General features: G+C 35.9%; 1 protein-coding gene across 2 annotated transcripts in view; it reads left to right on the plus strand.

The window, feature by feature from the left end:
- METTL15 (methyltransferase 15, mitochondrial 12S rRNA N4-cytidine) overlaps nucleotides 1-24,833 on the plus strand; it is a 287,618-nt gene that overhangs the window by 257,488 nt on the left and 5,297 nt on the right. Inside the window, exons 9-10 of one of the 2 annotated variants that reach the window (XR_013522911.1) lie at nucleotides 644-791; nucleotides 6,664-6,811. The gene's annotated coding sequence lies outside the window, so the exon portion shown is untranslated. Of the gene's footprint in view, nucleotides 1-643; nucleotides 792-6,663; nucleotides 6,812-24,833 lie in introns of those variants that run through there. The other variant, XR_013522912.1, reaches the window with a different exon arrangement.

The raw sequence follows: 24,833 nt of genomic DNA on the forward strand, positions 1-24,833 counted from the left end.
GGCAGCAAACCACCATGGCATGTGTATACCTATGTAACAATCCTGTAGGATCTGCACATGTGCCCCAGAACTTAAAGTATATAAAAAAATAAAAAATAAAATAATCTCCAGGAGTACAGGCACTATAACATTCATTCCTAGCTCATTTCCAATGGTCCATTCATTCTGGGTTCCAGAGGATCTGTAGAATCTAGGAAGCTTGACTTCATGTTTCTTTCAGGACATGTAAAGCATCTCTTTATCCTTAGAAAATATCTCCTTCTGCCTTTTATTCTTACTCCAGCTATATTTGGTTTCTGTTACCTCTAAATGAGGAGTTCTAATAAATATACTCCCTGAAATTTCTCCCTGTAATCACATAATTCCTTTCTGGGTGGGGGGAGGGGTATAAAAGTCCTAACAAACTGCTATTTATTTAATAATTATTTTGTATCAGTAAAGACTATTAAACCACATTCATGGCTTCCAAGAATTTGGGGTTCTGGAACCTAGACATTCCCTCTGAACACAGGACTCCTCTAATGAGTAGTCTTCCCTCTAGAGCTCCTCACTGGGTGAGACAAGGCTTTGTAAGACTGGCCTTACTATCAGAGGCTCTCCCTGTGCAATTCTGCTTCTTTCTTATGTTTCTTATGTTTTACAGGCATTTCCCCCCAGTAAACTACTTATTCTCATAACTCCATCTCAGTGTCAGCTTCCTAGAAGACCCAGACAACTTGGATGGCCTTCAAAGAAAAACGGAGGGAGCGTTATCATTTATTTACTAAATACATATTTGCCATCAGTAAATGGTAAGGAATTATCCTAAACACCAATTTTATCAGGAAACAAAATGTAATTTCTTTCCTTCTGAAAGTTACAGCCAAGTAGAAATAGCATTAGACAAATAATTACACAATAGCAATTAAACTAACAGTCCTGATTGTGATGTTAAGAAAAACACAAGGAAAAAGTAGAAGGAAAGGTATATCAGGAAGATTACATACCATAGTACATTTGGTATCATTGAAACATTAAAACCTACTTTCTTCTTTAAAATGTCAACTTTTACTATAGATTAAAGGGTACACATGGAGATTTGTTACATGGGTAAATTGTGTGACACTGAGGCTTTGAGTCCTAATCATCCCATCACCAGGCCATAAGCACCCAGTGCCCAACAGGTGGTTCTTCAGCTCATGCCCCACTCCCTTTCTCCCCTGCCTAGTGGACCCCAGTGTCTATTGTTCCAATATTTATGATCATGTGTATTCAATGTTTACTCCCACTTATAAGTGAAAAATTATGGTATTTGGCTTTCCATTTTTGTATTACATCACTTAAAATAATGGTCTCCAGCTTTATGCATATTTTATAACGGTCTCCAGCTTTATCTATATTGTACAAGGGGCATGATTTTGTTCTTTTTTATGGCTGCATTGTATTTCATGATATATATGTACCACATTTTCTTTATCCAATCCACTGTTGATGGATGGGTACTTAGGTTGATTCCATGTCCTTGCTATTGTGAATAGTGCTGCAATGAACATAGGGGTGCATGTGTCTTTATGATAGAATAAATTATGTTCCTTTGGATATATATACCCACAAATGAACAAAGGTTCTATTTTTAAGTTCTTTTTGAGAGATTTTCAAACTGCTTTCCACAGTGGCTGAACTAGTTTGCATTCTCACCAATGGAGTATAAACTTTCCCTTTTCTTTGCAGCCTCACCAACATCTATTTTTGACTTTTTAATAATTGCCATTCTAACCAATGTGAGATAGTATCTAATTGTGATCTTATTTGCATCTCTCTGATGACTAGTGACATTAAGCATTTATTCATATCTTTGTTGGCCACTTGTATGTCTTTTTTTTTTTTTGAGATGGAGTCTCACCCTGTTGCCCAGGCTGTGGTGCAATGGTGTGATCTTGGCTCACTGCAACCTCCACCTTTTGGGTTCAAGTGATTCTCCTGCCTCAGCTTCCTGAATAGCTGGGACTTCAGGTGTGTGCCACCATGCTGGCTAATTTTTTGTATCTTTAGTAGAGACGGGACTTCACCATGTTGGCCAGGTTGGTCTCAAACTCCTCACCTCATGATCTGCCTGCCTCAGCCTCTCAAAGTTCTGGGATTGCAGGTGTGAGTCACCATGCCTGGCCTTTACTTGTATGTCTTTTTTTGAGAAGTGTCTGTTCATGTTCTTTGCCCAGTTTGTAATTTGATTGTTTATTTTTACCTTGTTGTTTTAAGTTTTTTGTAGCTTGTGGATATTATTAGATCTTTGCCAGATTCATAGTTTGCAAATATTCTCTCCCATTCTCTAGGTTGTCTGTTTACTCTGTTGGTAATTTCTATTGCTGTACAGAAGCTCTTTAGTTTAATTGGGTTCCATTTGTCAACTTTTGTTTTTGTTGCAATTGCTTTTGGAAACTTAGACATAAATTCTTTGCCAAAGCCAATATCAAAAAATATATTTCCTAGGTTTTCCTCTATGACTCTCATAGTGTGAGGGTTTAGATTTAATGCTTTAATCCATTTTGAATTAATTTTCATATAGTGAGAGGTAGGAGTCCAGTTTTCTTCTTCTGCATATGTCTAGCCAGTTATCCCAGTACCATTTATTGAATAGTAAGTCCTTTCCCCATTGCTTATTTTTGTCAATTTTGTCAAAGATCAGATGGTTGTAGGTATGTGACATTACTTCTGGGTTCTCTATTCTCTTCCACTGGTCTGTGTGCCTGTTTTGTGTTTGTACCATGCTGTTTTTATTATTGTAGGCTTCTAATATAGCTTGCAGTCAGACAATGTGGTGTCTCCAGCTTTGTTCTTTTTGCTTACAATTGTTTTGGCTATTTGAGATCTATTTTGGTTATAAATAAACTTACAGTCAATTTTTCTAATTCTGTGAAAAATGACATTGGTATTTTGATAGAAACAGTGCTGAATCTGTAAATTGCTTTAGATAGTGTGGCCATTTTAATTGTATTGATTCTTCCAATCCATGAGCATGAAACACTTTTCTGTTTATATCTGTCACTTCTTCTTTCTTTCAGAAGTGTTTTACAGTTCTCCTTGTAGAGGTCTTTTACTTTCTTCATTAGATGGATTCCTAGATATTTCATTTTCCTCTTAGCTATTGTAAAGGGGATTGTTTTCTTGATTTGGGTCTCAGCTAGAACACTATTGGTGTATTAAAATGCTACTGATTTTGGTACATTGATTTTGTATCCTGAAAGTTTACTCAATTTATTTATTATGTCCAGGAGGCTTTTAGCAGAGTCTTTGGGGTTTTCTAGGTATAGAATCATATCATCAGCAAAGAGGGATATTTTGGCTTCATCTATTCCTCCTTAGATGCCTTTTATTTTTTTCTTTTGCCTGATTCCCCTGGCTAGGACTTCCAGTACTATGCTGAATAGTACTTTGTCTTGTTCCAGTACTTTGTCTTGTTCTAGTTCTCAAGGAGAATGGTTCCAGATTTTGCACAGTCAGTGTGATGCTGGACTTTGTCATAGATGGCTCTTATTATTTTGAAGTATGTTCCTTCAGTGCCTAATCTGTTGAGGGTTTTGATCATGAAGGAAAGTTAGATTTTTAAAAAGATTTTTCTTGTATCTATTGAGATGATCTTATGGTTTTTGTTTTTGATGAGCTTTTTGTGGTGAATCACGTTTATTGATTTGTGTATATTGAACCAAGTTTGTGTCTCAGAAATAAAGCCTATTTGATCATGGTGAAGTAGCTTTATGATGTGCTGCTGGATTTAGCTTGCTAGTATTTTGTTGAGGATTTTTACATCTATTTTCATCAGGGACATTGGCCTTAAATTTTCTTTTTTCATTGTGTCTCTGCCAACTGGTGGTATCAGGATGATGCTGATTTCATAGAATGAGTTAGAGAGGAACCCATCTTCCTTGATTTTTTGGAATAGTATCAATAGGATTAGTATCAGTTCTTTGTACATCTGGTAGAATTCAGCTGCAAATCCATCTGGTTCAGGGTTCTTTCTGATTGGTGGGTTTTTAAATTACTGACTCAATTTCCAAACTTCCTATTGGCCTGTTCAGGTTTTCAGTTTCCTCCTGATTCAATCTTAGGAGGTTGTCTTTCTAGGAACGTATCCATTTCCTCAAGGTTTTCTAATTTGTGTGCCTAGAGGTATTTATAATAGTCTATGAAGATCCTTTGTATTTCCATGGGACTGGCTGAAATGTCATCTTTGTCATACCCAATTACACTTTTTTGAATCTTCTCTTTTTTTCTTTAAACCTCCTGCTTTCTATGTTAATTACATTCCTCATTTAGGACTCTGGGCCTGAAAATTGTGGTACTTCCTTCATAAGTATAGGATGAGGACGTCTTGAACTGGCATAATTGTGTGTGAAAAAAATATATTCAGGATTTTTTAAAAAGCAGAAGTTTAACTTGAACAGAATGCTTAAAAATAATAAAATATAAAGTAAAGATCCCATCATCAGGAGTCTGATGAGTTAACTTCAGGCAGCAATTTTTCCTTTCCACTTTGCACTGGTCACACATCATCTGGAATCTTGGGTTTAGTTCAGGGGTCCCTTTGTAAAAAAAATTTTTTTTAAGAACAGGAGCAAATTTGACTCAGTGGAGGGCAAAAGAATGGAGAGAAGGCCTTGAATCCATATGGCAGAAGAGCTTATGGGTATTAATACAGAAGCAGACCAGAGTATGGTGAGGCATTATATCCATCTTTAAATAAAAGACTGTCCTGTGTAATTAAAAATAAAAATGAAATCTCAAATAAGCTCGATTCTCATTTCTACTAAGGATAGAACTAGGAGCAATGAGTAGAAACTATAAAGAAAGCAGACTACAGCTCAATAAAGAAGAAAAAATAAAAATTCATTTTCTGAAGACTATAACTCCCATCAATAGAATTAGCTCATTCATGAAGCAGTGAGTCCCTTCACCCATAACAAGAGAGGAGCCCACTTAGTAGGGCTTCCTGCAAGTAGTTGATATTGCATTTTAAAAGACTAAAAAACATGGTGATAAAATGTCTGTAAGAGCCTGTAAGAAAATTCTGTATCATTTGAGGCTATATAAATAAGACAAGAAGAGGAATGAAGGTAGGGCTAAATTGGCACAGCGTGCTCTGCCAACCCATATTTAAATAGAGTTTATCTAAAAGCTCTGTGTCAGAGCAAGATGGCAGAATAAAATGCCCTAGCGCTCATTTCTCCCCAGAGACCCTGACAACAATATATAGTCCAAAAAGTTCTCTATGAGAACTCCAGAAATCCGTTAAGAAGTCACAGTACCCCAAGCAAGCATAAAGGCAAGAATAGCTGCATTTAAATGGATAATAAAAGCCATTGCATTTCACCCATGATAACCCTTCCTTCCAAGCCAGCACAGCTAAGTGCTTAGTGTAATCAGGAAAAAAAGAATGTCCAAATTGTGGCTTCTGTCTCAGGAAAGAGAAGACTGAAATGTAGTCCAATGTTTCAGCTTTTCAGGGGCTGCCGGAGGGACTGGTATCTGTCTCCTCTGACTCAGAGTGTTGACAGGGAACTGGCATACTTTAGATGTCTGGGAGCCACTGAGGAAAAAATAAAGGAGAGCTAGGCAGCTTGTTGCTACATTTCACAAACCTGCAGTACACAGACAGATACCATGGGAAAAAAAGATATGGGCTTCTAAAAAAGAAACCAGAAAACCTCTCTAATTAGGAAAGTAAATGCACAAGTTCAGAGAAAACACATTCCTGAGAAATGGTTGAGAGGACTCTAGCATCTCTAGCCAGGCTGATTGGTATCTTCCTCTGTACAAAAACAGTCTATAAAGAATGAGAGAGGTGGCTGTTTTTCGAATGCCCAGATCCCAGCAGCAGCAGCAACAACAACAACAACAAAGCATATGAAGAAACAGGAAAACATGGCTCAAAGGAACAAAATGAATCTCTAGAAACTGCTCAAAAAGAAACAAAGGTATATGAATTCTTTAAAAGCAATGTAAAATAATATCTTAAGGAACCTCTCTGAGCTATACAAGAATGCATATAAGCAGCTAAACAAAGTCATGATAGTGATGCATTAACAAAATGAGAATATTAATCAAGAGATAAAAACTGTAGAAGCAAACAGAAATTCTGAAGCTAAAGGATACAATAACTGAATTTAAAAATTCACTCATGAGGTCCAACAGAAAACTTAATCAAGTAGAAGAAAGAATCAGCAAACTCAAAGACAGGTACTTTGAAATTATTAACCAAAAGCACAAAAAATAAAAAAGCAGAAAGGAGAAAAAGCAAACGGACTTGTGGGACACTATCAAGTGGACTAGTATTGCATTATAAAACTTATACATTGAGAAAAGAGAGAGAATAGTGAGCTTATATGAGGGAATAATGGTTGTAAGCTTCCCAAATATGCAATCTAAAGAGGTCCACAACAAGATCCATTATAATCACACTGTCCAAAGGCAAAGACAATGAGAATTTTGAAAACAAAAAGAGAAAATTGACTTGTCAGATACAAGGAAACTCCATAAATTATTAGTAGATTTCTCAGCCGAATCATTAGGGGATGCGGTTATATAATCAAGGCACTGAATAAAACCAGCCTGCCAAACAAGAATACTATAACTGGCAAAAGTATTCTTCAAAAATGAAGGAGAATTCTTCTTTTGTTATCTTCCTAGATAAACAAAAGCTGATGAAGTTCATCAAAACTAGACCTGTTTTGCAAGAAGTGCTAGAGTCCTTAAAGTTAAAAGAAAGATATGAGACAGCAACACCAAGGTATAAGAGAAAAACAAAAATCTCTGGAAAAGGTAAATATATCAACAAATACAGAATCCTGAAATACAATAATGGTAGTGCATAAATCACTTTGGAAAATTTTATTTCCTTATTGATACATAATAGGTATATGTATGTTGGAGGTACATGTTAACAATTTAATAGATTCATCTAATTTATAAAGATGAATTCAGTGAAATTGGGATATTCATTGCCTTAAATATTTGTCTTTATGCTAGAAACATCTGAATTATTTTCTTCTAGCTATTTTAAAATATAGAATAAGTTATTGTAAACTGTAGTTACCATACTGATCTATCAAACACTAGGTTTTGTTTATCAAACTGTACGTTTCTACCCATTAATCAACCACACTTCATTTCCCCCATGTCCCCTATCTTTCCTGGCCTTTGGTAACCACCAATCAATACTAAAGCTTTCAGGAGATCCACTTAACTCTCACATATGAGTGAGAACATGCAATATTTGTCTTTCTCTGCTTGGATTATTTTATCCAGCATAATTCCCTCCAGTCCCATTCATGCTGCTGCAAATGACAGGATTTCACTTTTTATGGCTAAATAATATTCTATGATGTCTACATATCATGTTTACTTTATTAATCCAGTGATGGACACTTAATTTGATTTTATATTTTGGCTATTATGAATAGTGCTGCAATAAATGTGGGAGTACAGATATCTCTTTGATACATCGATTTCTTTTCTTTGAGATATATATACAGTAGTAGAATTGCTGTATCATGCTGTAGTTCTATTTTTGTTTTTTTTTTTGAGAAAACTTCAGTTTTCCATAGTGACTGTGTTAATTTACATATCCACCAATGGTGTACTAGTGTTCCCCTTTCTCCACATCTTCATCAGCATTATTTCCTGTCTTTTTTATAGCAGCCCTGTGAAAAATAAGTTTGCATAAATACATAAATTTATATCTGGATTACCTATTCCATTCCATTGGTCTATGTGTCTGTATTTATTCTACTACCATGCTTATTTGTTTACCATAGCTTTGTAGCATATTTGGAAGTCAAGTAACATGATGCCTCCAGCCTTGTTATTTTTTGATCAGTATATTGCTTTGGCTATATGTGCTCTTTTGTGGTTCCATAAACTTTTTAGGAAAGTTTTCTTCTATTTCTGTGAATGACATTGATATTTTGAAGGATATTGCATTGATTCTGTATTAATTTTTGTAATTCATTAACATGGAATATTTTCCATTTCATTGTGTCTTCCTCAATTTCTTTCATGAGTCATTATATTAACCTTGTGTAGAACTTTCACTTCTTTGGTTAAGTTAATTTAGAGGTATTATATATTATTTGAAGAACAAACTATTTGTTGATAGTTTCTTTTGCTGTGAAGAAGCTCTTTAGTTTAATTAGAGCCAATTCATCAATTTTTGCTTTTGTTGCAATTGCTTTTGACATTTTTGTCATGAAATATTTGCCCATTCTTATGTCCTTTATGGTATGCCTAGATTGTCTTTCAGAGTTGTATTCTTTTGGGTTTCACATTTAAGTTTTTAATGCATCTTGAGATGGTTTTGTATATGATGTAAGAAGGGATCCAGTGTCAACCTTCTGCATATGGCTAGCTAGTTATCCTAGCATTATTTGGTGACTAAGGAGTCTTTTATCCATTGCTTGTTTTTTTCAGCTCTGTCAAAGATTAAATGGTTGTAGGTATGCAGCCTTATTTCTGAGCTCTTTATTTTGTTCCATTAGTCTATGTGTTTGTTTTTGTACTACTACCATGCTGTTTTCATTACTGTAACCTTGTAGTATAGTTTTAAATTGGGTAACATGGTACCTTCATCTTTGTTCTTTTTGTTTAGAATTGTCTTGGCTCTTTGGACCTTTTTATTCTATATGAAGTTCTATGTGAATTTTAAAATAGTTATTTCTAATTCTGCAAAGGATGTCATTGGTAGTTTGATAGAAATAGCATCTGTATATATTTTTGGGCTGTATGGTCATTTTAATAATATTCATTTTTTTCTAGGTGATGATAATCTTGACAGTACATTTTTGTTTTTCATTTTCACTGTGTGTGTGAGGGGATAGGAAATAAGGTCAGTACTTCTATGGTGCCCTTTTGGAACCAGAAGTCTCACAAATCACTTTTGATTTCAGCATAGAATTTAAAGGATAAAAGCATAACAAATACCTATAACTGTAAAATTATGTTAATGGATACAAAATATTTTTTTAAATTATGGGAGAAATTAATGACTAGAATTTTGTATCTGATTGAACTTGTTACCAGTTTTAAATAGATTATTATAACTATACAATATTTTATATAATCTCCATGGTAATAATATATATATATATATAGTCTCCACGAAGTAAATACCTATAGAAGATATACACAGAAAATGACAAAGGAGTCAAGCATGTCACTGCAAATAATCAGCAAAACAAAGGAAGGCAGTAAGAGGGTAAAGAATGACAAAACAACAAGTTATACAAAAAGCAGTTTAAAATGGCAGTTTTAAATCTTTCCCTGTCAATAATTACTTTAAATATAAATAAATTAAATACCCCAGACTGAATGGATAAAAACAGAAACAAAAGGCAACTATGAAACTGTACAAAAGAGGCTCATTATAAACATTGGCAAAAGGATAAAATGATATTCCATGACAATGGTAATTAAGAGAACAAGGTGATCATACATCTGAAAAAAATAGACTTTAAGTTTAAAATTGTTGCATGAGACAAAGAAAACATTATATAATGATAAAAATCAATTCACCAAGAAGATATAACAATGATAAATACATACATATCTAACATCGGAGCACCCAAACATATGAGCAAATATTAACAGAATTGAAGGGAGAAATAAATGGTAACACATTAATATTAGAACGCTCTGTTTTCAGTAGTGAATAGAACAACCAGACAGATGCTTAATAAGGAGACAGAAGATCTGAACAACATTATAGGCCATTGGTACCTAATAGACACATACGTAACACCACACCCAATAGGAACACAATGTACATTCTTCCCTAATACACACAGAACATTCTCCAAAATAGATTACATGTTAGATCACAAAATCAGTTCTAACAAATTTAAGAAGATTGAAGTAATGCCAAATACCTTTTCCAACTATAGTGAAATAATACTAAAAATTAAGAGCAGAAGTAAGCCATGAAATTTACAAGTACAGGAAAGTTAAGAACACTGTTGAAGAACCAATGGGTCAAAGAAGACATAACAAGGGAATTCGAAAGTATCTTAACAAAAATAAAAAGTAAAACACAGCATACCCAAATTTATAGGATGCAGCAAATGCAGTACTAAGAGCTTTGGAAGGCTATAGTAATAAAAACCTATGTTAGAAAAGAGAAAGATCTTAAATCAACAACTTAACTATATTCCTCAGAGAAATGGCAAAAGAACAAAATAAACCCAAAGTTAGCAGAAGAAATGAACTAATAAATATTAGAGTAGAAACAAATAACATAGATAATATAAAAACAAGAGGTAAAAATCAATGAAACTAAGTGCTGTTTTTTGAAAAGAGCAACAAAACTGACAAACCTTTAGCTAGTCAAAAGATCAAATAACAAACATCAGAAATGAAACATGAGATATCACAACTAACGCCACCGAAATGAAAAAAAAAAGATCCTGATATAATACTGTGAATAATTATACACCAAAAAGTTGGATGACCTAGAAGAAATGGATATATTTATGGAACCATACAAACTACAAAAAGAGAATTATAAAAAACTAAAAATCCTGAACAGACCTATAACTAGTAGGGAGATTGAATCAGTAATTCAAAATCTCCTAACACTGAAAAGCCCAGGACAAAATGGCTTTACTGGAGAATTCTAGAAAACATTTAAAGAAAAATTAACACTAGTCCTTCTGAAATTCTTTCAAAAACTGAAGAGGAGGGAATGCTTCCAAACTCATTTTTTGGTTACTCTGATACCAAAATCAGACATAGATGCTACAAGAAAAGAAAACTACATATCAATAACCTTGAGGAATATTGGAACAAATTTCCTCAACAAAATACTATCAAATACTTTAAAAGGATTCTACACTATAACCAAGTGGAATTTAGTCCTGCCATGCAGGTATGGTTCAACAAATGAAAGTCAGTCAATGCAATATACTGCATTAACAGAATGGAGGACAAAACTTATATGATCATTTCAATTGATGCAGAAAAACCATTTGAGGAAACTCAACACTCTTTTGTGATAAAAATACTGGACAAACTAGGAATAGAAGTAAACATAGTAAATGCCATATGTAAACTTCTCATAGGTAACATAATAGTGCTGAAAAACTAACAATTTTCCTCTAATGATCTTTTTCTCTACAATCAGGAATAAGGCAAAGATGCTCACTCTTACCACTTTTATTCAATATAGTACTGGAAGTCTTAACCAGAGACGTTAACAAAAAAAATAAATAAAATGTATCAGAGTTGAAAAGGAAGAAGTGAAATTATCTCTATTTACAAATGGTGTAATTTTGTATGTAGAAAATACTAAAGATTCCACACAAGAAAAACCTGTTAGAATTAGTCAATGAATTCAAGAAAGTTGCATGATACAGAATCAACACACAAAATCAATTGCATTTCTATACATGGAATAAGGCAAAAAAATTAAGAAACTAATCTCACTTATAATACCATTAAAAGAATAAAACACATAGGAATAAATTTAACCAAGGAAGTAAAATATTTTACACTAAAAACTATAAAACATTGCTGAAAGAAATAATAAAAGAAACAAATGTAAAGACATCTGTGTTCATGGAGTACAAGCAAATATTGTTAAAAATGTCCATACTATCCAAAGTATTCTACAGATTCAATGCAATCTCTATCAAAATCACAATGACACTTTTCAAAGAAATAAAAATATTCTAAAATTCATATGGAATCACAAATACCCTGAAAAGCCAAAGCAATTTTGAGAAAGAAAAAGCTGGAGGCCTCACACTCCTGATCTCAAAACAAGTTATAAGTCTCAAGTAATTAAAACAGTGTAGAACTGGCATAAAGACAGACATATAGACTCATGGAACAGAACAGAAAGTCCAGAAATAGACCCTCTGGTATGTGGTCAAATGATCTTCAACAAGGGTGCCAAGGCTATATAATGCAGAAAGGACAGTCTCTTCAACAAATGACATGGGAAATGAGAGTGAAGATTTGACATAAGATGTGAAATTGTGCCAGAAGAAAATATAGGGGAAAGCTTCATGATATTTGATTTGGCAGTGATTTACTGGATATGACACCAAATGTAAAAGCAACAAAAGCAAAAGCAGACAAATGGTACTACATGGAACTTAAAAACTTTTGCACATCAAAGGAAACAACAGAGAGAAAAGGCAAACTATGTAATGGAAAAAAATATTTGCAAATCACATTATTTGAAAAGGTATTAATATCCAGAATATATAAAGATATACAACTCAACAACAACAAAAAACAAATAACCAATTAAAAACTCACAAAGTACCTGAATAGACATTTCTCTGAAGAAGATAAACAAATGGCTAACAGGCTTATAAAAATATGTTCAACATCACTATTCATCAGGGAGATTCAAAGCAAAATCATGATAAGATATCACTTCACAATCATTAGAATGACAACTGAAAAAACAAAACAAAACAAAAAACAAAACAGAAGAAAAACCAGCATTGTTGGCAAAGTTGTCTAGAAATTGGAATGCCTGCGCACTTTTTGTGGGAATGTAAAGTGGTGCGGTTATTATGGAAAACAGCCTGGAAGTTTTTCAAAAAATTAAAAATAAAATTGAGATATGATCCTTCAATCTTACTTTTGAATATATATTTAAAGGAATTGAAACAGTATCTTGTAGAGGTATTTACACACTTGCTCATAGCAGCATTATTCAAAAAAGTTACAAGAGGTGGAAGTAGCTTAAATGTCCATTTATGAATGAATTGATAAAGAAAATGTCATATATACATACAATGAATTATCATGTAGCCTTTAAAAATGAAAATCCTGAATAGCAATTTATCCCCAAACTTAGTAGTTTAAGGGAATGATAATCATTTATTATTGTTCAGGGTGTCTATAGGTCAAGAATTTGGAAGTGGCTCAGTTAGGCATTTCTGGCTTGGGGTTGATGTTAGATGCCAGCTGGAGCTATTTGAAGGCTTAGCTGGCTGGAGGATCTGTCTCCAAAATGATAACATGACCCATGGCTGGCAAACTGGGGCTGGCTGTTGGCAGGCAGCATCTCCACCTGGGCCTATCGATAGGGTTACTTGACAGTTTTCACAGCATGGAGGCTGTCTTCTCTCAGAACAAGTGATCTCACCAAGACCAAGGCAGAAGCTATAATGTCTTTTATGATCTACCCTTGGAAATTACACACCATTACTTCTGCAGTACTCTTTTGGTCATTTAGATGGCTTGGTTCACCATAGGAAGAGACTATACAAGGATGTGAACACCAGAAGGTGAAGATCACTGGAAGTCATCTTGAAGGTTGTCTACAACCACATTATTCTTTATTTCTTAGGTGTTATTCCTCTGGGAAGCCTTCCTTGAAATTATCTCCCAAACAGTGCAACTGCTTCTCCTCCATCCATTATCCTGTTTTGTTTTTTAAAATATGTATGTGTGTGTGTGTATGTGTTTGTATGTGTGTGTATCTGACTTTTCCATTAGGCTGAGAATCCTGTGAGTAGGGTTTGTGCCTTATGATTTTTGTGTGTCATGTTTTGTCCAAAGATTAATGAAAGAAGTGACAGGGCAGACAGAGGGGGAGAAGAGAAGACAGTAAGGGAAGGAAGGAACAATCTTGAGCAACTATGTTTCGTTGTCACAGGCTCTATGACATATAAGAGTTCTATTTCTGTTAATTAACAGATGGTTAACAAAGAAAAATATCTCCATAAAGGAAGCTGAGAAGGAGCAGGAAGAGTTAGAAAAGCTTTAATTCACAGTACAAATGCTGAGGAATATGTGCAAACTTTGGCGTCATTCAATTTGAACAGCTCTGACAGTCATATTCAGTTGTATTTGGCCTAATTTTCTTTTCTGTCCTCTTTTTGTTATTTCACTCACATGTTCTGGCTCACAAGCTGGGGGGATGCAATTTATAAAAAAAGGTATGTGGTCTTGGAGATGGCAGAGAATGAAAGTTCTCAGTACTAAAAAATTCTTAAAATGGTTCACGGATACTTTCAGTTCAAATCTTCCTCTACTTGGAGGTCCTCATGCACTGAAGATACTAGATTTATCTCATGACAAGATTCTCCACTGAAAAAGAGTTGTGCACATAAAGATACTAATGATTCTTCATCTTTTTAAAGACATTATTGCTGCTCTCTCCTGGAAGTGGCTCCTATGGCTTTTTCAACAAAATCCTTACCTTTCTTTAATTTATTTTCTGTAATTGGTAGATTGTTCATAGTCTCCTGGGCTGTGAAACAGTCATGTGTCACTTATCTTTCTATACACAACATGATTCTGAAACATAATAGACACTTGTTAAGTATAAGCTTAATGAATTAAACCATTCATTCAAAACAATCATATTTAAGATTCCACAATGGCTGATTTCTCCCTACCGTACACAACAGTTTTTGAAATCTGCAGTAATGATGAGCGGATCCTTACTAATCAGTCATAATTACAATAAAATTTAATAAAATCAATTTTTGGAGAGTTTCTTCCATAAGTTTATTGTATATGCAGAATTCTCTACCATCACTTGACATTTATTCTTTGCCCACAATTCCCTTCTGCTTCAGAAGGGACCTGATTCTGCTTTCAGAATTTGGGGACACAGATTTTTTATCTTTTGTGTTTGGTGTTAGGTAAAGCACAAGAGACTAGATTCGGATTTTCAGGCGAGTGCCAGTCAGCAAACTTTTCTTGAGCACTTTTTTGGAGTCAAGCACTCTGTTAAGGAACAGAGATGGCAAAATAATACTGTGTGTTAATTTCTTAATCTTGAGTTCTAATTTGATTGCACTGTGGTCTGAGAGACTGTTCATTATGATTTCTGTTCTTTTGCATTTGCTGAGGAGTGATTTACTTCCAATTATGTGGATGACTTTAGAGTAAGTGTGATGTGGTGCTGAGAAGAATGTATATTCTGTGGATTTGGGGTTGAGAGTTCTGTAAATGTCTATTAAGTTCACTTGGTCCACATCTGCATTCAAATCTTGGATTTCCTTGTTGATTTTCTGTCTCGTTGATCTGTCTAATATTGACCCTTTACCTTCTGGGTCTGCCAAGTCCCATATCTGCTTGTAATAAGAGTCATACCATAAATTTCCAGTGGAAATCAATATGCCCCCAACACTTGCATATTCTTGTGCTGCAAAGGGTCATTCAAATTAAGAATAATGTCTTGATTACGATCAACTTCTCTGGGAGATGCCAGCACTTGCTTTTGTTTCCAACAGGATTGCCTGGATTCAAAGCTGGGTAAAGCCTCCCTTTATGTTGCCATTTTCCAGCCTCCAGATGTTATAACATCCTCCCTAGGGATCTCCCAGTACCAGCAGGTCACAGGATAATAGGGACTGTGGTAGAGTCACCTAGGAGCTCCTGGGACAGATAAGACAGAAGAATCAATGTGTCTAATTTTCAAGAGGGGTTTTAAACAATCATTTATAGCACATATATTAGAATATTAGCTAATTGTCGTAACCTCTAATTCTACAGTATAGTAGAGACATATACACACCTTGTACATGCACAAGTGGTTAATACACATTTACTTTGTTATGTGTATTTGTTCAAATTTTGGATTTCCTTGTTGATTTTCTGTCTCATTGATGTGTCTAATATTGACAGTGGAGTGTTAAATTCTCCCACTATTATTGTGTGGGAGTCTAAGTCTCTTTGTAGGTCATTGAGGACTTGCTTTATGTATCTGGATATTCCTGTATTGTATTGGTTGCATATATATTTAGAATAGTTAGCTCTTGTTGTATTGATCCTTTTACCATTATGTAATGCCCTTCTTTGTCTCTTTTGACCTTTGTTGGTTTAAAGTCCATTTTATCAGAGACTAGGATTGCCACCCCTGCTTTTTTTAGCTTTCCATTTGCTTGGTATATGTTCTTCTATCCCTTTATTTTGAATCTTTGTGTGTCTTTGCATGTCAGATGGGTCTCCTTAATACAGCACATAGATGGTTCTTGACTTTTTATCCAATTTGCCAGTCTGTGTCTTTTGAAGGGGCATTTAGTCTGTTTACATTTAATGTTAATATTGTTATGTGTGAATTTGATCCTGCCATTTTATTACTGGCTGGTTGTTTTGCCCTTTGGTTGCTGTAATTTCTTCATTGTGTCATTGGTCTTTACCATTCGGTTCTTTTTTGCAGCAGCTGGTACTGGTTTTTCCTTCTGTGTTTAGTGCTTCCTTCAGGAGCTCTTGTAGGGCAGGTCTGGTAGTGACAAAATCTCTCAGCAATTGCTTGTCTGTAAAGGATTTTATTTCTCCATCACTTATGAAGCTTAGTTGGATATGAAATTCTGGGTTGAAAGTTCTTTTCTTTAAAGTTGTTGAATATTGGTCCCTACTGTCTTCTGGCTTGTAGGGTTTCTGCCGAGAGATATGCTGTGAGTCTGATGTGCTTCCCTTTGTGGGTGACCTGACCTTTCTCTCTGGCTGCGCTTATTATCTTTTCCTTCATTTCAACCCTGGTAAATCTGATGATTATGTGCCTTGGGGTTGGTATTCTAGAGGAGTATCATTGTGGTGTTCTCTGTATTTCCTGTATTTGAATGTTGGCCTGCCTTGTTAGGTTGGGGAAGTTCTCCTGGATAATATCCTGAAGAGTGTTTTCCAGGTTGGATTCATTCTCCCCATCATCTTCTGGTACACCAAACAAACGTAGATTAGGTCTTTTTACATAATCCCATATTTCTTGAAGGCTTTGTTCATTTCTTTTCACTCTCTGTTCTCTTTTCTTGCCTTCTCCTTTTATTTCATTGAATTGATCTTCAATCTCTAATATCCTTTCTCTGCTTAATCTATTCGGCTATTGAAACTCGTATATGCTTCTCAAAGTTCTTGTGCTGTGTTTTTCAGCTCCATCAAGTCATTTATATTCTTCTCTAAACTGGTTATTCTAGTTAGCATTTCTTCTAACCTTTCTTCAAGGTTTTTAGTTTCTTTTCATTGGGTTAGCACATGTTCTTTTAGCTCAGAGAAGTTTCGTATTACCCACCTTCTGAAGCCTGCTTCTCTCAATTTGTCAAATTTGTTCTCCGTCCAGCTTTGTTCCCTTGCTGGTAGGGAGTTGTGATCTTCTGGTGGGGGAGTGGCATTCTGCTTTTTCATGGTTTCATTCTTCTTGCGCTGGTTTCCTCTCATCTTGTTGGATTTATATAGTTTTGATCTCAGGTAGCTGCTTGGGGAGGCAGTCTTTCCTTTGTCTGCCCTCAGAGGCACTTCTGGGCTGCCACGGATTCAGTGGAGCTTCTGAGTGTTTTATTTACTCAGGAAAATTAGGCCGGCTTCTGCAATGGCAGCTTACCTTACCCCTGCCGAGCTTGATCATTCCTGGTCACTCTCTAACCGGTGTTCTGGGTGCAAAACTCTGGAATCAGAGTCTTTTATCCTGCTGGGTTTTGTGCGGGGGTGGGGGGAGCCGTCCTCTCCTATGGGCTATTTCCCTGTTTTCAGTTCCCCTTCTTTCTAGGGGGTGGGTGGCTCCATCCAGCCGGCTTTCTGGCTTTTGTGTCAGCCAGTGCTTCTGCCTAGATCTATGCTGACAGCCCTGGTGCCAGCCAAAGTTGCTGTTCTGCCCTGTTCAGGTAGCTCACTGAGGGTTTTCAGCCCGGAGAAGATCTTCTCTTCTGTGGGTTGTAGAGGGCTTGGGTGGAGTGCTATATCTGAAGCAAATTCCCAGAGTGGGAGATCCCCTAGTCCTCCAGTCATTTGCACTCATCTCCTGGGTGGGGCAGTATTCCGCCTTGCTTTAACTTGCCCTATTTGGTTTATACCCACTGTCCAACCAGACCCACAAAATGAACCTGGTAGCTCGTTTGGAATTGTGGAGACCACTCAGCTTCTGCGTCTCTCTCACTGGGAGCTGCTTTCTGGAGCTGCCTCTTATTTGGCCATCTTGGGATCCGCAAGTTTCAAGTAAAATTTCTTTTCCACAGAAATTCTCAGAATCTTTAACATGCAGTAGTTATGCTGGGTATGGTGGTTCATGCTTAATCACAGCACTTAGGGAGGCTGAGATGGGAGAATCATTGAACCTAGGAGTTTGAGACCCACCTGGCAACACAGTGAGATCTCATCTCTGTTTGTCCAAGAACTCTTTACCTTCTGGGTCTGCCAAGTCCCATATCTGCTTGTAATAAGAGTCTCACAATGAATTTCCAGTGGAAATCAATATGCACCCAACACTTGCATATTCTTGTGCTGCAAAGGGTCATTCAAATTAAGAATAATGTCTGGGTTATGATCAACTTCTCTGGGAGATGCCAGCACTTGCTTTTGTTTCCAACAGGATTGCCTGGATTCAAAGCTGGGTAAAGCCTCCCTTTATGTTGCCATTTTCCAGCCTCCAGATGTTCCAGGGTCTTCCCTAGGGATCTCCCATTACCAGCAGGTCACAGGATAATAGGGACTGTGATAGAGTCACCTAGGAGTTCTGGAACAGATAAGACAGAAGAATCAATGTGTCTAATTTTCAAGAGGGTTTTTAAACAATCATTTATCTTTATAGCACATATATTAGAATATTAGCTAATTGTCATAACCTCTAATTCTACAGTATAGTAGAGACATATACACACCTTATACACGCACAAGTGGTTAATACACATTTACTTTGTTACATACCTTTCTTTCTTAACATAAATTCCATATATTAAGGTATAAAAGCTTTCTAATCTACCATCAATATGCATCTCCTTATTGATAATGAAATGCCAAAAACAAAATTTAAAAAAATTTTATGTATAATTTGCACAAATATTGGGATGCATAAATTCAATTTAGTTATTAAGTCATTCACAAAGTCTTTTTCTTTTTCTTTTTTATTTTACTTTAAGTTCTGGGATACACATGTAAATCTTGCAAGATTGTTACATAGGTATCACATGCTGTGGTGGTTTGCTGCATCCATCCTCCTGTCACCTACATTAGGTATTTCTCCTAATGTTATCCCTCCCCAATCTCCCCACCCACTGCTATCCCTCCCCTAGCCACCCAACCCCTGACAGACCCCAGTGTGTGATGTTCCCCTTCCTGTGTCCATGTGTTTTCATTGTTCAATACCCACTTATGAGTGAGAACATGTGGTGTTTGGTTTTCTGTTCTTGTGTCAGTTTGCTGAGTATGATGGTTTCCAGCTTCATCCATGTCCCTGCAAAGGACATGAACTCATCCTTTTTTATGGCTGTATAGTATTCCATGATGTATATGTACCACATTTTCTTTATCCAGTCTATCCTTGGTGGGCATTTAGGTTGGTTCCAAGTCTTTGCTATTGTAAACAGTGCCGCAATGAACATACATGTGCATGTGTCTTTATAATAGAATGATTTATAATCCTTTGGGTATATACCCATTAATGGGATTGCTGGGTCAAATGGTATTTCTATTTCTAGATCCTTGAGGAATGGCCACACTGTCTTCCATAATGGTTGAACTAATTTACCATTCAGGACATAGGCATAGGCAAGGACTTCATGACTAAAATACCAAAAGCAATGACAACAAAAGCCAAAATAGACAAATGGGATCTGATTAAACTTAAGAGCTTCTGCATAGAAAAAGAAACAATCACTAGGGTGAACCAGCAACCAACAGAATGGGAAAATTGTTTTGCAGCCTACCCATCTGGCAAAGGGCTAATATCCAGAATCTACAAAGAACTGAAACAAATATACAAGAAAAAAAACAACCCCAAAGTCTTTTTCTAAACTTTTCTTGGGTTAACATGATCAGTATGATAGCTTGTCATGTTTCTCAAACTATTTAGCAAGGGAATACCTGAAGCCATAAAATAAATGTCTACATACCACAACATAATAAATAATACTTGTATGAACTTTTAAGATAATAGGTCTTTACATAAATTATTGCAATTAGCTGGATTTGTCTAATCTTAGATCACCCTTTTTCTCCCCCTCCTCACATTCTTTCCTGCACTTAAGCAGTAAAGAAAGAGAAATCTCACCATGCAGATTTGATTTGGGATGACAGATTTGGCCTTTTATTTCAATGGTTACAGTTTATTTATTCAGCCATCATTTACTGATCATCTACTATGTGTTTCATTTTTAAAGCATATTTTCTCTTTTTTTCTCTCTGTGGCAGCCATATACCAAACAAGGCAGCTTCCATTCAACTTCAGTCACCCAAACTCCACTTTAAGCTTTCACATTTTTTAAACCTTTAAGAAAGCATGACTGCACTCAAAGTTATTAACATAGAGGGGAGATATGACACCTTGGACTGACCTCCCACTCAGATGTGAACCACAGGGATTGCTGAGTCCAGCACCTCAGATAAACATCAAGCTGGTTTCCCCTAATTAGTCATCCTTCCAGCGGCTTTCTGAGCAAACAAAGGAGATCTGATGTGGATAAGTTGAAAAACAGTTTAAAACCAACTTTAATTTGTCTGTGGAGTCTGAGTTAACCCCTATCTCTCACCCCTCTTTAGGTCCAAAGGTTACATATTTTCCTGACATTTCTGCATTCAGCTTTCTTGCTCAGTGGGCTATGCAGAACCTGAGGGGTTTACATTACCCAGATGAATGTGGCTAAAAACAAAGTTCCATCCACTGTTGTGGGTGGGCTTGGTCAAGGGAATGAAAATGTTTGCTAAATTTAGATGGGTCCTGTAATGCGTCCTAACCACTACAATGCGTTTTCAGAAGACTGAAACTGGAAAAACAAGCATTTCCGCTGTAACCACCCTCAAACACCATTGAATTGAAGGGAACTGAAAACACTCAGGAGCAGTGACTTACTTGTCTTGTTAATCACAAGATTTTTATTGGACAAAGGACATTAAGTCTATGTAGTGAACAAAAACTAGTGAGTGTGAACAGCTGTCAAGAAGAAGTCATTACCAATCTCTGTTTTAAAAATAGCCAGCAAGTTTTCATTGGAGTAAAAGATAGATTTGTACTTGATATAATTCTCCCTAAAATAAATGACATGCCAGTGGCAAATGTTATCATTTTAATTTTGACTAAAATCTACACATTTCAGTGGATGTGAGACTGCCATGTTTGTGGTTTCAATTTAATAAAATGCCTAAATTAGGGAATTGATTATCTTTACTGGAATCATTATGACTTGCCTGAAAGAAGAATCAGCTGCCTATGGCTACTGTCCACAAATACCTGCCTGGGGTAGTCAGTCATCTGGAGGGGACTTTACCCATAGACTTCCATTAAGAAATAATCTCTTAATCTGTCTTTTAGTAATTATTACTCAGAATTTGTTTCATCATTTTAATTTTTCAAATTTAGAGAAGAGAACTTTCTGGTCCTCTCTCATATTTGTGTGATTTATGTTTTTTCCTTTTATTGACCATACTGTTTTTATCTCTGTGCTTTTAGTGAGTAATTGTTTTAATGATTTCTATCTCATGTATTTAACTTTTCCAATCTTTTTTCTTTTCAATGAGTACTGTAAGCAGCAATACCAGTGAAGCCTATACAAGCCCACACACAGGGATAAATAGCTGAATGCCTTCAGAGTGCACAGCAGACCTATACTTGGCCCTTGCTGAACTCCATAGGGAAGGACTTATTTGGCTTTGATGAAGACTTAACCCTCATTTGACTAGTTCAGAGTGACTAAAAAGAACCACTATTCCTTTGTAATTCGTAAGCTCTTCAGGCCAAATTACTTTGATAGCAAGATATTTCAAAGATAGTTCAGATAAGTCACGCTGCAACAACTTTGTTTTACTTTCATTGTAATTAAAGATCTCTATGAAAAAATAATTTTAAGCTATAAAAACATACTTTTAGAAATGTACTTAGTGACTTATTTTTTTTCTTGTTAGTGAATGTAAAATAAATATAAAAACTCTCACCTGAAGCAAGCATTCTGTTCATGTGCATAAAGCCTCTGACTTATTCAAGAGTGTTTTGGTAGTTTCTAGAACATTTATGAAATATTCTAGATAGGTCAAAAAAGTTGTGAACAGATTTGTTTCTATTACTTAGGTCTCCATGTTAGGGAATGTCACCATTAAACATAAGCCAACTAAGCCAGAACCTGGAATGTCATTCTGCTTGCTTCTTTTCCCTCATCAGTGGCAACAAGTCAATCCAACCTGTGGATTCTGCCTCCTAAATATCTTTCTAGTGCATCTCCTTTCCATAGCCTGGATTGCTGAAACAGCCTCCTAGCTGATCCCCTTGCTATCATTCAGCCTTGGCTCTCTTTCATTTCTTCTCTGCTCTGTAGCCAAAGTAAGTCTAATCACTACTCCCTATCCAATTTATAGTCTCCATTGCTTCTCTGACTTCAGGATAAAGTTTAAATCCTTAAATGTCACCCAATGTCCTCCTGGATCTACACCCTACTTACTACTTTTGCATTGTCATCTCTCACTACCACTCCTACCTTGAACTCTAGTGACACTCATCACTTGGAATTTCCCAACTTTGGCTCTTGCTTTTGGACCCTTGCATCTGTCACTTCCAGAGGCAGTGGCCAGATGCAAGTATCCAGAAGCAAGAGCTGTATTTAAATGCTTAACTTCTTTTTTTAATTTTAACATTTTTAACTTTTTAAATTTTTAATTTGTAGTCTAATTTTTAGACTTAGGGGATACAAATGCAGTTTTGTTATATGGATATATTGCATAGTGGTGATATCTGGGCTTTTAGTTAGCCGTAGCCAAATTGTGCACATTGTACCCAATAAGTAATTTCTTATCCCTCACCCCCTTCCGCTTTCTCAGCCTCCTGAGTCTCCAATGTCTGTAATTCCATTCTCCATGCCTTTAGGTACACATTATTTAGCTCCCACTTATAAGTGAAAGATATAATATTTGACTTTCTGTTTCTGAGTTATTTCACTATGAAAAAATATTTTTTTTATATTTGACTTTCTGAGTTATTTCACCAGAAACAGAGTAGCCTCCAGTACCATCCACCCAAAGGAAAATAAATCATTGTGTCTGCCTGGAACATTCTTGCTTATTGTTTATCCGTCTTCTATTCATTGTTCAGGAGTCAATTTAAATGTTACTGTAAGATCTCTACTTTAAGTCATTTGATGTTTCTGACAGCACATGTTGCGGGGGGGCGGTTTCCAGACATACCAAGCAATTCTCTGGTGGATCCTCCAGTGGACCCTGGCTTGGGTGTTCTTTAATTCAATTCAAGTCTGACACTAGCTATTTGGGCCAAATAGCATGATCAGTGCTGGAATATGACTGAGTGTGAGTCCTACTTTGGCCACTTGCTAGCTCTATGCTACAGGATAAGTTACCTAACTTTCGACAATTTAGTTTCCTTGTCTGTAAACTTGTTAATAATAGTAATGACCTCAAACGCTTTCTGTGAGGCACATATTCGATACTAAATCAGTGTTAGCTATCATTGTCATCCATATTTTTATCATCAGTGTCACACAATGATGTTCAGAGGTGTATGTATATGTGGGATTTGAATCTAGAATAGGGGTTAATAACTTGGGTCTTGGAACTCAGGAGCATATAGGAAATAATACATGACCAAAATTAGTCAGGATTAGGTGAAATATTGCCCAACTATCCAATGGATAGGTTTTCCCAGAAATCTCATAAAAACCACACACAATGAACTATGTCATAGATACTCTGATGACACAGGACCATTTCACAGAAATACTTCTTTTTAAGGACTTCAGGAACATGACTAAGAAATGGGATAAAGTTGTTATCTCATTTTTTTGTCAATAATGGCATAGTTGTTTTTATAACATATCATTAGGACATTTTTCTTGTAATTTTATTTTTCCTTATGCAGGGACAGAAGCTTGGGGAAGCAAAGAGGAATAAAAAATGCCTCTAAATAGCTTCATTTTTTTTTAAACCACGCTGTTTTTGTATTCTATGCTTTCTGCTCCTATACATTCTGATGATGGGTTAATTACTGTAGCAATAACTCAGACCACTGTGTTAAACATAAGCTTTAGTTTATAGCTTGTTTTATTCTTCATGTACTCATTCAAAAACTTTAGAAAACATGACCACAGAGAAGGTCTACAGGAAAAAAAATCCTGAAAATAAAACCTATACACAATACTTTTTTTAACTTTTGAAGGATTGAAGATATATTTTGGAAATTTATTTAAAGCTATGGAGTCTCTCTCCAGAAAAATAAATGTGTCCACATAAAAAGTAATTGTTACACACAATTCCATGGGGTCCAAGAATCCTGCCATACTTCATTCTGTCTACTATAACAAAAAATTACCATAAATAGTTGTTACTGCTATAACAAAATGTACCATAAATTGGATAGTTTATAAATAATAGATATGTATTACTCACAGTTCTAGAGGCTGGGAAATCCAAGATCAAGGATCCAGCAGATTTGGTGTCGAGTTAGGGCTTACTTCCTGGTTTATAGATGGCACCTTCTTACTGTGTCCTCATATGGTGGGACGAGCAAGACAGCTCTCTGGGGATGATTTTATAAGGGCATTCATCCCATTTGTTAGGGTGGAGCTCTCATAGCCTGATCATCTCCCAGTGGCTCCCACCCCCAACACCATCACATTGGTGATTAGGTTTCAACATATACATTTTGAGGGAACACAAACATTCAGACCATAACAGACCCTTTGGGGCTTAGTAACCCCAGGTTAAACACCTGTATTGTAGAAGACAAATAAATCATAGGCCAATGTAGCACTGCAGAGATAATGTAGAAAATGTAGATGAGCAAGACCTCCGATCCTTGGAGCACAAATGTCTGCCCAGGCAAAAGACAGGACAGAGACACATTTATTTTTGTATTGTTAATAAGAAGTTGAATAATGATCTGTCTTCCTCATAATAGCATCATTATTAAA

The sequence above is a fragment of the Callithrix jacchus genome, chromosome 10 (genome assembly GCF_049354715.1).
Source record: "Callithrix jacchus isolate 240 chromosome 10, calJac240_pri, whole genome shotgun sequence".
In the NCBI taxonomy this organism is placed as follows: Eukaryota; Metazoa; Chordata; class Mammalia; order Primates; family Cebidae; genus Callithrix; species Callithrix jacchus.